The sequence below is a fragment of the Vespula pensylvanica genome, chromosome 7 (genome assembly GCF_014466175.1).
Source record: "Vespula pensylvanica isolate Volc-1 chromosome 7, ASM1446617v1, whole genome shotgun sequence".
Taxonomy (NCBI): domain Eukaryota; kingdom Metazoa; phylum Arthropoda; class Insecta; order Hymenoptera; family Vespidae; genus Vespula; species Vespula pensylvanica.
Window position 1 is genome coordinate 1,934,911 of NC_057691.1, and position 13,605 is coordinate 1,948,515.

Here is a 13,605-nt window from a genome sequence, read left to right on the forward strand (position 1 = left end):
GAGAGAGAGAGAGAGAGAGAGAGAAAGAGAGAAAGAGGATATCTAAAAATATACGAATAACTTGATCCGTGCAGTTTGTCTGACTAAAAGTCAAGTTACTCTACTTGGGATCGTTCGAGTGCATCTCCTTCGAGACACGTCGATACATTGTGAGTTGATTTTCATGAATTCTGAAATTCCTACGTTTCGATTCCAATTTCAAAGAAAGATTTTCATCGGAAGCTTGTCTGATTTACCTACGCGCTCGATTCAAATCCTATTCTTTCTTCCTTATTTCTTTCTCGCCCTTTTTCAAGAGAGATAAACGCGAGTGAAATTCGAGAGACAAATATTCCATATTATATCTTATCTATCGCGTTCCGTATCGATCGGTCGATACAAACCGTTTTATATAAGAAATGCGCATAAATTTTCGATCTCTCCATTTTTTTTCCTCTTCCTTCCATCTTCTTTTCGAAGAAAGCAAAAAACGAAAAGAAAGAAAAAAGAAAGAAAAATCAAGAAATAAAGTGTCTCGACGAGATTTAATCGCAAAACTTGAGGGAGTCAACTTCTCTCTCTCTCTCTCTCTCTCTCTCTCTCTCTCTCTCTCGCTTTCTTTTTCCCTTGGGAATAGATCGATAAGAGTTTATCTTTTACAAGTAGAAAACAAAACGAATCGTTCGCAAGCAGCTTATCTCGGTGATTGTTGACGACGGTGTTCGTTTAATATCGTACGCCTTTCGCATGATCGAGCGAACGAAAGTAAGATTTTTCTTTCTTTTTCTTCTTCTTCTTCTTTTCGACAGTGTCATCAACCGAAATTTTTCTTATCGAAGAAGAAGAAGAAGATAGGGAAAATAGGATAAGAAGGATATAATGATCGATTATATAACACATGTGTTATATCGTGTACGCGTAGCCACAACGAAACTTTCTCCCTCTCTCTCCCTCTCTCTCGAAAAGCAAGTCAGAGACTTCGTGACGGGGAGCTATTCCTCGAGTATTTTAGGGTTACAAGTTTCACCGTAGATTCCGCAGATAGGACCCCGCGGGCATATTTATGGATCAAATTCGTGAGATTTCCCGGAAAGCTCGTTTTCTCCCTGAAGCTACACACTACGACATCGCTATTTTGTATATCCCCGACGCGTATCCCCGATTATTAATTATTCTAAATCCGTTGTCTATCCTATATCTAAATAAAATATACCATAATTACGAGGCATTTGTAATATATAAAATAAAGCGTATAAGTACCTTGATCTTTCATACTTATCACGTTTCTAGAGAAAATATCTGGACGGTTTAATTTCTTTTTAAGAAATGAGAAACAAGAAAATCGGAGAGAAATGAAGATCGATTTTTCAATTTCTTTTTACAATCTCTTAAATCGTAACAAAATCGACAGGACTTATCAAAAACGATAGAAGAAACATAATCTACTTATTAGCTGTTTGCGATTTCAAAATTTTCTTCGAAGGCCCGATTCGAGATCCGTTCAAGGTTCGTCAGCGTTTTTTAAGCTTTTAGAAAATTTTCTTCTCTGTCTGTTACAGATACATATATAATGTACTTGCAAAGATACAATTATACAAAACTATAATACGCAATATATATATATATATATATATATATATACATATATACTGTATAATAATACATGCGTATAAAGAGTTTGCTGCACGTGTGTGCGTTAGGTGGATAGAAAGTGATAAGTAAAGAAAGGGTGGGAGTAAATTGCAGTGGGAAGGATGCTTAACTTGCGGCAAATTTTCACTAACAATAAGCATCACTTGACACTCTAGAGAAGGAAGCAAACTGGTGATGACAGCATCGGAGAAACGTTAAGCACGAAGAAGAATCTTCCTACCGTTTTCGTGAAGGTAAAGGGAAGAAGGGTGAGAAGTAGAGAGAAAGAGAGAGAGAGAGAGAGAGAGAGAGAGAGAGGAAGAGAGAAAGAGAGAGGTAGATGGTCGGGTAAACTGCATCGATTCGTTACGTCTATCTCCTTTCATCTCTCTCTCTCTCTCTCTCTCTCTCTCTCTGGCACTCGTCAACAACATTGTTCCATCCCTCCAGCAGTTCTCACACCGTTCGGCTTCGGTCGCTATTTACTCGGAATTTTGGTTAGCATCGTCCTGGTCGTACGCGTCGAACACGTCGCTCCTATCTAGAACGATATCACGCTACAGCGTCGGAAAGTCGAAAAATGACCAATGGGAGGATTCTCTACCGTCCGTTTTGCTATACACACTACGCGCGCGTCTGTTGGCGGATCCATCATTTTTTATATTGTTTGGCGAACCGTTCTTCTCACCTTTTTTTGTCCTCTCGTATTTGCCGAACCGCGAACCATTCGCTTGTATTTTTTTTCCCTTCCTTCCTTTATTTTATTTTGTTTTATTTTTCTTTCTTTCTCTCTTTTTTTCTTTTTTTCTTTTTTCCTTTTTAGTCCACCACTCCACTTCGCTCTACTTCTCCTACTCCTTCTCCTCCACAACGCACCCACAATAATACGGGTTAGTTCTATGAGTTGAAGAAACATCAGGGTACTTTGTTGCTATTAAGATTAGAAAGAGATTAGTCGCGCGCACCGATCCGTCTTTCTTTCTTTCTTTCTTTCTCTCTTTCTGTTTCTTTCTTATTTCTGTTTTCTTTTTCTTTCTTTTTTATTTTCTTCATTTTTTCTTTTAATAAGATCGTTTGAGAAAAAAGCGATGCTAATGATAAACGTAACACAGCGAATGTAAGTTTTTAAGTTGTTCTTTTTTTTTTTCTTTTTTCTTTTTCAATCTTCCCTCGAAATAGGCCAGACACGCGTTCGTCGTGGCACCGAAAAGAAAAAGTCAGGCGACTTTGCCTCTTGTTATCGTGGCCGTTGTCAAGATAATATCACCCGCCCCCTTATAGTTACATAGTCGAGAGCGATATTTGCCAAGTAAGCTGCATGCAGTGGCTTGGTTACGTGGTTACACAATGGTGACCTACCTGTAAACCCACTAACGAGCTCTACTCCGACACCTGGATGCAGTTTACTTTGCCGCTGTACTCGTACACCGTATAAGCGAGGAATAACGAGGGCTAACTGCTATTAGATTTGCCTCTCTCTCTCTCTCTCTCTCTCTCTCTCTCTCCCTCTCTCTCTCTCTGTCCTGTCTCTGTCTCTTCTATTTGTACCTAATGTCGTCCACTGACCTCTTCATCGAAAAAAGAAAATATCGTAGCAACATAACTTTCTGATCGAATTCAGGGTGAATCACATTGGGTTCTAACCCAAAACGTGTTTCGATTAAATAGATATCGAGATGAAAGGAGAAATTTTGATACATTGACTAGGACATATCCAGAAGTTGAGAGAGTAACGAAGTCATATCGAGAATATACATATATGTATACATATATATATATATATATATGCACATAAGTATATATATATACACATATATATGTAATAGACATATATATACACACACATATATATATATATATATATATGTAATATCTCTCGCAAGGATATCTTGAAATGACGCGGGTAGATTCGAGGGTCTGGGGCTAGGATAAAGGGCATGGGCGCATTAGAATTCCGTAGACATTTCGTGCGGCGATAGAGCGCCGGTACACTCGTATTCACAGTGCGTTTTGAGGGCTGTCGCTACAATCGCGGTTAATTACTACCATATTCATGTACACGATACGCATTGCTTAGTCAAGAGAGCGAGAGCGAGAGTGAGAGAAAGAGAATGAGAGAGTAGAGAGAAAGAGAGAGAGAGAGAGAGAGAGAGAGAGAGAGAGAGAGAGAGAGAGAGAGAGAAGGCACACGATGCGCCTACTAATCCAACTCGCAGATGCGACTGTAATTCGTTAGTTGCTCAGGACACGTCTATTGAATTAACGCTGGGTTTAATTAAATCGCCAAGGCAAACAATTTCGAGAGCATGAGTTTAAAGAGAAAGAGAGAGAGAGAGGAATGTCCCTTTTTCTCTCTGTCTCTTTCTCTCTCTCTTTCTCTCTGTCTGTCTGTGTGTCACCGACGTGGATCAATGTCGTTGTTTCTTACGTTTATTTTTTCTTCTCTCTTTCTCTTTCTCTCTCTCTCTCTCTCATCTCTTTTCTTCTTTTTCCATTTAACAATGTCATTAAGCTCTTGAATATGCATCTCTCTGGTCCACCCTAATTTGTCCCACGTTAATACTTATTTTGAAATTATCGTTATTAGCCTTTGCCGGAGTACAATTATTATTTCACATCGAATAAAAGTAGCCTTGGAATGCAGTGTGTATTCTCTAATTGTTTAAATCCGAATAACGCGAATCGATGGAAAGCGAGAAAAGCTTTCGCTTCAAAGCTCTACCAACTTTTTGTCTCTATAGATGTATGCATATCTATATATGTATTTGCGTGTGTACGTATACATACATATATATATACATACACGCATATATATATATATATATGCACACTGTTTCTCTCTCTATCTATCTATCTATCTATCTATCTATCTATCTATCTATCTATCTATCTATCTATCTATCCATCTATCCATCTATCTATTTATCTATCTATCTCTCTCACTCTTTTCCTCTGGTGATGTGTTTCAACGACATAATTCGATATACCGTTCGTCGCTTCGACGAGAAAGAGGGAAAGAGACCGAGAGTCCCGTGCGTAAAGAACAATACTGGAGTTAATTAACGAGCTCGATATAATCGGACGCTTCTTCCTATCTATGCATATGCGCGACTCTCTTGGTAGTCGATGCTTTTACGGAAGTAATTGGCTTGCCACTAATTGTAAGTGCGTTATTACTTTACCACCAATATCTCTCTCTCTCTCTCTCTCTCTCTCTTCTCTTTCTCTCTTCTCTTTCTCACTCACTCACTCACTCATTTTCTCTCTCTCTCTCTCTCTTTTTCACCATCGTACCCTTCTCATATCAATTCCAAGAACTTTTTTTTCACGTCACCATACACTGTATTATATACGCGGAACGAGACTTTCAACGATAAGCTTGTACGCGTCGATAATATTATCGTTGGGAAATAAGGGAGAAAAAAAGAATATATATATATATATATTCTGGCGAAATTTCTAGGCAGGTGTCAATGTAACCGTTGGATAATCGATACGTAGTATCGACATTATCAAAAACGATGACAAGTTATTTTCCGGCTGACAGATTTCAAGCGAGTGTCCATTGTTTTCATCGAACGGATGCTGGTCACCGTTGCGCTTGGAGTGATCCATCGAACGTAATTCGTCAGTGTAAAAATCAATTTGTCTGTGTATGTGTCTGCGTGTGCGTGTGTGTGTACATATGTCGTGTATGTACGCATATATATATATATATATATATAGGTACATATGTACGGACGAAAGCTTTGTATTTTACTGTATACTCTCTTCTTATATTTATACGTACATATACAGGGTGATTCAAGTTTTTCTTTAACGCTAGTCGCGTATACTTCGAATAATATCATTCAAACGAATTTATATTCGTTTTTTAATTAATATTAACGACACGATTAGATCGTTCTCATAAAATATCATATTCGTAATAAGAATGAAATTTTGCTCTCGTACATAATCTTTCAATAATAAATCATTTTTAAGTCTCGCGTTTGTTTCTCTCTTTTTTTCTCTCTCTTATTTCTACTCGCGTAAAAAGTACTCTGGCACAGTTCGACGGGGAAAAAAGTCTGAATCGCTTTTTCTTTTTCTCCTCTTTTTTTTCTTCTTCTTTTTTTTTTATAGAGAAATTTCACTCTCACATGAGTAAAATAAAAAAAAAAAAAAAATAATAAAAAAAAAAAGAAGAAGAGAAAAATAAAAATAAAACAGAAAGAGGAAAAAAAAATTGCGCGCTGTGATGTCGTTCATTTATTCGATACTTTACTACAACCTTCTGGAATAGCATTACTCTTGGCCGTCAAAGTAAATTATTTTCCCAACGTAAGGGTACTTCAGTTCAGCGAATATTCTGAAAAATGGTTCTGTCGATGCGGTAAACGCTTCTTCTTCTTCTTCTTCTTCTTCTTCTTCTTCTTCTTCTTCTTCTCCTCCTCCTCCTCTTTCTTCTTTTTCTCTTTCTCTTCCTCTTCCTCTTCCTCTTCCTCCTACCTTTTTCCCCTCTTCCCTTCCTCCACCTTCTTCGTTTTATCGAACTATCGCTTAAACAAATCACGCTATTACTTCGGCATTAGCGATAAGAACGAGCAATTTTATCTTGTACCGAGTTACCAGACGTCCTGTCATTCATTTCGAAGAGTTTTACGATCGATTCCTCTTAACAATATATCTTCTATCACACTACGACATAGAAATATCTATTAACTACAAAACAATAAAGAAAAGGATAGATAGAGCTAGAGAGATTGAGAGAATGAGAGAGAAAGAGAGAGAGAGAGAGAGAGAGAGAGAGAGAAAGTGTGTGTGAGAAATAAGAAGTGAGAGGTTCGACCTCGTTCACGGCTTTAACGGTGTACGCGACTGATTTTCGGCTCGGGCCAAAATCGTAAAAGTGGTCATATCGGTGCTCGTAAAACACGATCCTACATCGACGTGCGAGGGTCGAGGCCAATTAAAGTCGCCAGTTGGGAGAGAAATACTACGAGGAGATAGAAAAGAAAGGAGAGAGAGAGAGAGAGAGAGAAAGAGAGAGAAAGAGAAAAAGAGAGAGGATTGAACAAGGTGGAAGAATAAAAGAAGAGAATACAGACGTGTTAGTAGAGTGAACAACGAGATTGGCTGATCTTAATTACGTTGTATATCGAATAAGCTGAGCTTTCTCTTCTCTACTTTTTCTCACTTTTTATCTCCTGCTACATAAAACTTTTATCGATGAGACATTTACGTCCATCGTTCGTATCGAAACGACGTTATCCTAACGACAATAAAGGAATTACATATTCGCGATTTAAAAAAAAAACGTTTCGACAATTTTCCCTTCGGATTCTCGTAGATACATGAGACATTCGTATAATAATCGTCGATCTTCGTCAATTATTGACTTCTTAGATCAAGAAATCTAGAAACAACACTCGTCGTCATCCACTCCGTGACATTTCATTTTCCGTTTTAAATCTCCGTTCGAGATTGCCTAAATCTCGTCTTACCTCGCAGATTCTTCACGACACTGTAAAGTTCGAGTCGTTAAACTTTTTAATAGCTCATCAAATAATACAGTTATCCTATCGTCGTATTTATCGTCGGTTAGCGCTCCTTCTCCTTCTACTTCACCTAACACGAGAGAACTTCTCGTCCGTTCTCCCCGTTGATTGGTGAAACGGTCGCATTTACCGTTGAATGATATCGTATAATTCATAATTACTGTTGGCTCTCGCCAGTAAGATCTTGGTCGATCAATCCGCGTCGTAGGTATTACGTACCTAGTTATCTATATCCATCTATACTTAAGACATCGCCGTTGGCGTTCCGTTAACGAAGGTTTCGTATTTCCAAAAGGGTACAGATAATCACGGGATGAATTTTAAAAGAGGCTCACTAAATACTGAAACGTTCATGTTCACATTAACTTTCAGGTTCACGTTCACGTTCACGTTCATTTTATACGGAAAGCGTTAACCCTTCTATCTATCCGCTTCTCTATCTCCTACCTTCTTCTCCATTTTCGTCCCATTTCTATCTCAATCTCTATCTCTTTCTAAAGCCCGGGTTTATCAATTATTTCTCATTAGCGTAGTACCTCTCGAAAGCTTTAAATTTCTCAGGAAGCTTTGCTCGTGAATCTCGTAAGCTCCCCACGAGTTCCCCCGTTATACCAAATCAACGATGGGTAGGTACCTTATATACCACTTAATTAAAGGACAAACACGTTGCTCTCGCCATCAACGTAGATGAGGTTATTACGGAATGTACGGTGGAAAGGCAGCATTTCGCTCTCTTCTTCTTGTCGAACCCGAAGTACGTTGGCTGGCATCTACGAGGTAAGGAAATTCTCGTAGGAACGAGTAAAGAGAAACAGACGAAGAGAGAGTGAAAGAGAGAGTGGGAGAGAATGAGAGAGAGAGAGAGAGAAGTAGCAGCAGCAACAGCAACAGCAGCAGCAACCATCGTTTTCCACGTCGCTTCTGTTTCTCTGTTAAACGATCGCGAACGTCACCGGCGAGACTGCGAAATTAGCGAGAGAATAACGAGCGAACGTGCGTCGGAAACAACTTTGACGTAGCTACCTAGAGAACGCGCTTATTCTTACCGTGAATATGCTGCTTCGGGCTTGGTAGTCGAGCTCGTAAATCGGGCTAATTCGCGTGAGAACGAACGAACGAACGAACGAACGAACGAACGAATTTTCGACTTTACGCGTTAACGGATTAATAAGAGTAATTCGACTTGATTAAGCCAACTTTTATACAATGTCCACGTATTTTCTGTTTTCAGAAGGATCCAATGAGAAGAGGAGCCATCGCAGTAAGAATTCAAAGTCAGGATAAATATGTTCTTCTGGATGACCGAATAACCATTGGATAAACACGTAAGCACGATAGATTTGATCGTTAATACGTTTGATCGTTAATCTATCTATCTATTTATCTACTTACCTAGCTAGCTACCGAGCTAGCTAGTTAGCTAGTTGGTCGATGAAAAGAGAGGGAAAAGTAGGAAGAAAGAAAAGAAAGAAAAAGGAAAAAATATGTACATACAGAGAAAGAGAGAGAGAGAGAGAGAGAGAGAGAGAGAGAGAGAGAGAGAGAGAGAGATCGTTCAACCGAGACTGCACTGTGTTGTTCACTTTGCATTAAGATTCAGGTTTCTGTAACGTTGCCCCGAGAAATATGAACCTTAACGCGAGACGAGTACAACGCCACAGGATTTTATTTACGTAGAAAATTCGATGGAGAATTAATAAAGAGAGAAAAGAGAGAAACAGAGAAGGAAGAAAGAAAGGAAGGAAGGAAGGAAGGAAGGAAGGAAGGAAGGAAGGAAGGAAGGAAGGAAGGAAGGAAGGCAGGAGAAAATACTTAGTATGGTCTTGCAATGACGATAAGAACAGTCCGGAAAGGAAGGAAAAAAAGAGAAAAAATTGCAAAAAAAAAAAAAAGTAAAAAAAGAATACGGCCGTCGCTACGGTGGATCGTGTAGGAAAGAGGAATACATTTGCGAGAGGGCGAACGAACAACATCGGGCCGTGTATTTTAAAGTTGCCGCCGCGGCAGTTTTAGATATACGAGGAAAAGCAAAGTCTTGAAGGGAATCTCGGTACGCTACGGTACGTCCTACGCGCGGCCCTGATATCTCAGGTCACTCATGAATTCATAGCATCTCTCTTTCTCTTTCTCCTCCTTCTCATCCCTCCCCTTTCCTACACCTCACCTCACCTCACCTCAGCTGCACTCGCACCTCACCTCATCTCACCTTACTGTGCTTTATTTCTTCTCTCTCTCTCTCTCTCTCTCTCTCTTTCTCTTTCTCTCTCTTTCTCTTTCTCTCTCTCTCTCTCTCTTTTTCTCTTACAGCCTATTTGTCTTCCCTTCCTACATCCCTTCACTCGCTCTCTTTTTCCGAGTGTAATTCGGTCGCGACAGCGCATACCGATTTAATAATGCTCCTGAGGATTTTCCTCTTTGTGGACATGCACGAGACAGAGAGAGAGAGAGAGAGAGAGAGAGAGAGAGAGAGAGAGAGAGAGAGAGAGAGAGAGAGAGAGAGAGAGAGAGTTGTCATAAATTTTCAACAACGTCGTTCTTTCCATTCGCTTCTAATGACAACCATAAGCGCCGTTATCATCATAGGACGACTACGACTACGACTACGACTACGACTACGAGTACGACGACGAATTTTCAATCTTAGCGATTTTACGTTTCCTTCCTTTTCAGTAGGAAAGCAGAGATAAGACTTAACGATTTCTGTGTATAAGCGTTATATGTACATGTATATGTATGTATGTGGCTATGTATATATGTATGGATGATAGTGGTGGGAGAGAGAGAGAAAAGAGAAAGAGAAAGAGAGACAACCGTTTCAGCGACTCTCAACGAGCGTACAGGCTCCTCTTTGCAAACATTTATTCATCTCGACGATCGCCGGTGCTCGGCTTTCTCGAAAGGGACTAGCGTATTTATAAGCACCGTAAAATTCTTTACTTACGGTACCCGCTTTGTTTCTACTGTCACAGCACGCGAATGGGTTTTAATTAAGTTCCTCAAGATGAGTTTACGAAGGGTCATGGAGAAAAAGAGACAAAGAGAGCGAGTGAGAGAGAGAGAGAGAGAGAGAGAGAGAAATAGAAAGAGAAAGAAGTAGATAATGAAGTATACTTCGTTCACACAATAATTGCATTCTACGTGTATTTATAGTATACGAAAAAAATTTGGGTCAATATATTCTGTCGGGAGAATCCGTCCCTTATTCATAACGGTGTAAAAGTAAACTTACTACATATATACATACATACATACATACATACATATATCTATGTATAAACGATCGAAAGTATTCTACTTGATTTGACTGCGATTTCGTGGAACTGCTCTACCGTGGCAATCCTCCTATAGCCGTTCAAATAGTGGTTACATGTAACAGGATGATCGCTTCTGCGACCCAGATTAAGGTCTTGTACTTTCGAGAGAGAAAGACAGAGAGAGAAAGATTGAGAAAGAGAGAGAGAGAGAGAGAGAGAGAGAGAGAGAGAGAGAGACAAAGATAGAGAAAGAGAGAAACTCGTATGTGTAATCGAAACGGAACACTAAACTCCTTTAGAAACTCACCGTATTCTTTTCCTTTATTTCTCTTTCTTTCTTCTATCTTTTTTTCTTTTTTCGATCATCCTAGAAACATCGATATATTCTCTCTCTCTCTCTCTCTCTCTTTCTCTCTCTTTACTTCGAAGAATATTCATGTTCTCTTGGATTATGTATTATGCATTATACGATCGTTTCGACAGTGTCGAGAGACGTCAGAGAGAATAAGAAGGACGCGAACCTTATAGCGGGATACACGCTTCCGGCATTTCTTTCGAGATACGCGAGCCTATCTACTACGAGCGTTGATTTTTCTCTACCTTGTTGTAATCGTACGTGCTACTTTGTGTATACTAACCGCGCGCGTGTTCCCATTCGCTAGGCGCTCTTCACAAAGCTCTACTGAGGCCAGTGAAAACGGGCTTGACGAAAAAGGGAACACGAACTTTATATACATACGTTCACATATAGTATCTATATACATATTTCTATGTATATGTATATATATATATATGTTTATAGAGGGATGTCCGCCCCGTTGAAGACTTAACCCTCCCTCACTCCATTCTCTCTCTCTCTCTCTCTCTCTCTCTCTCTTCGTCTTTTACTCTTTCACACGTTCACGGATTTGCTCTTTGACGAGACAGGAACGCGCGAGGAGTGTCAATATTGAAGAAACATAGTTGCAAAGGAGAGAAAGAGAAAGATGGAAGGTCATTTTTCGTTTGTACCGAAACGAGAGAAACGCCAAACGCCCACCTTATGCAAGTTCTTTATGTTCCCTTTCTCTTTTTCTTTTTTTCTGTTTCTTTTTCTTTTTCTTTTTTTTTTTTTCCTTACGCCTAACTTTTCCCGTATGGGAGTCGGTCGATCGTTCTTTCTTCCTTTCTTTTTTTCTTCCTTTCTTTCTTTCTTTCCATCCTTCTTCCTTCCTTTCTTTCTTTTTTTTTTCTTTCCCTTGACTTCTTTCTTTTTCATTGTAGGACCCTTTAAACGCGGAGGCGAAAGTACGAAGTAGTAGGTATACGTTCGGCCTCGTTCGACATTTTTCTAGCTACCTCCGAGCGTGCTTCCCGTCAAAGACGCAATAAACCCTCTCGGCATCGGCGAGATTTTTAAGTACCACGCCGGTTGTAAAAGTGCTTCCTGGAGTGCGCTGCGTCGCACAGATGTGACCCAGTTTAAATAAAAATATAAATTCGCGTGACGTGAATATGCGTATATGCGAGAACGAAGGTACCAAAATGGCGGAGGAGGAGGAAGAGGAGGAGGATAAGGGGATATCATTTTCCTTCTCTCTCTCTCTCTCTCTCTCTCTCTCTCTCTCTTTCTATTACTATTTTTTTCATTTTTGTTCTTCCTCTTTCTATTTCTGTTTTATATCTTCTACTTACTTGCTTTTGTCCTCTTCTTTTATCGTTCTTTTCTTTTTCTTTTTTTGTTGCGTTTTTAATTTATCTATCTCCATCTTTGTCTCTCTTTCTCATTTCTTTTCTTTCTTTTCTTCCTCTCTCTCTCTCTCTCTCTGTCTCTGTCTATCAGTCTGTCCCTCTGACTCTATCCCTATCTCTCTCTTTCTTTACGTTCGACTCCCAACGGCATAGACGTAGTTAGTTATGTCACATGGCTTGCATTTTAAAGAAGCAATGAGAGAAACCAACGACTAACGACGCGTATATACTCAAACAGACGCAACCCTTCCTCGTCCCTCTCGCATACTCGAGCAAAAGGTTACGTTTTGTCGTTTGTGGGAAATGTGAGTATAAATACTCACCGATGGGACATTTAATGTGGCCACTTTTCGTGCTTTTTTATTTTGTTTTTTCGTGTCTTTTTCTTCTTTTCTTGTTTTTTGTATTTTCGTGAAACTCGTAGCTCCGTTTATATGTATCTCTTGAAACTAAGTATGTAATTACTGCTTCAACTTTATTCTTTTCCATCATTTTTCCTTTCTTTCTTTCTTCTTTCTCTTTCTTCATTTCTTTTCTTTTTGATAAATTTCCTTCAATCATGACAATCGTCTGGTAGTAAGAGAGAGAAGTTATAATCATTCGTCTCATAAACCTTACGTGTTCTTATCTATACCTACTTGTTCGTTATTACGATTAACATCGATTTTATTTTCACGACATTAAAGAAATAAAGAAATGAAAATGAGAAAAGAGAGAGAGAAAGAGAGAGAAATGAGAACTTATTTCACAAGTAAAAGTTCTCTTTCTTTTTTATATATGGCAGGTACTACAGGTTCCTTTTTATTAGTAAGAACAATTACAGCAAAGTAGTTGATTCGATAAAACTTGCCTGGACTTGTTTTTGGTGTAAAAGAGCCAGAGAGAGAGAGAGAGAGAGAGAGAGAGAGAGAGAGAAACGAAGAGAAAGAAAAAGACAGAAAGAAAGGAGAAAAATAGAGAAAGAGAGTTGTCTCAAACGAAAGAGTAAATAAGAAAAGAGCTCGATGATGAAATCGAATCCTCCCGCGCATTTCTACTTTGCCCTTACTGTCGCTCTTTTTTTCATTTGGTTTTATCACTCATTCGATTCCAACATCTTTTTTCCGTTAGACGTTAAAAATGATAAGAGCAACTCGTTAGATTTCCCATAAGATTACGATTTTATCTGCACACTCTTTCTTTTCCTTTTTGTTTTTTTTTTTTTATTATTTTCTTCGTTAATACGATCGTAAGATATCTTCGAAGAAAAACTCTGATAAACAAATTTATTTCGTGCTAATCGCAAGAGAGTAAAACGTATGTTAAACTTCGATAGTATCGAACATCATCGATCGAATATTACCTGCTATGCCGAGTATGTAATTAATGCTTCGTTACTCGAGTATATTCGCTTTCGTTACGTAGTTATCGCAAACATAACAAAAGAGAGAGAGAGAGAGAGAGAGAGAGAGAGAGAGAGAGAGAGAGAG

At 39.0% G+C, this 13,605-nt stretch overlaps 1 protein-coding gene across 3 annotated transcripts in view; it reads left to right on the top strand.

The window, feature by feature from the left end:
* Nucleotides 1-13,605, top strand: part of LOC122630746 — a 252,288-nt gene that overhangs the window by 91,317 nt on the left and 147,366 nt on the right. For all 3 annotated transcript variants that reach the window (XM_043815592.1, XM_043815591.1, XM_043815594.1), the window contains exon 2: nucleotides 8,383-8,476. The gene's annotated coding sequence lies outside the window, so the exon portion shown is untranslated. The remainder of the gene's footprint in view (nucleotides 1-8,382; nucleotides 8,477-13,605) is intronic.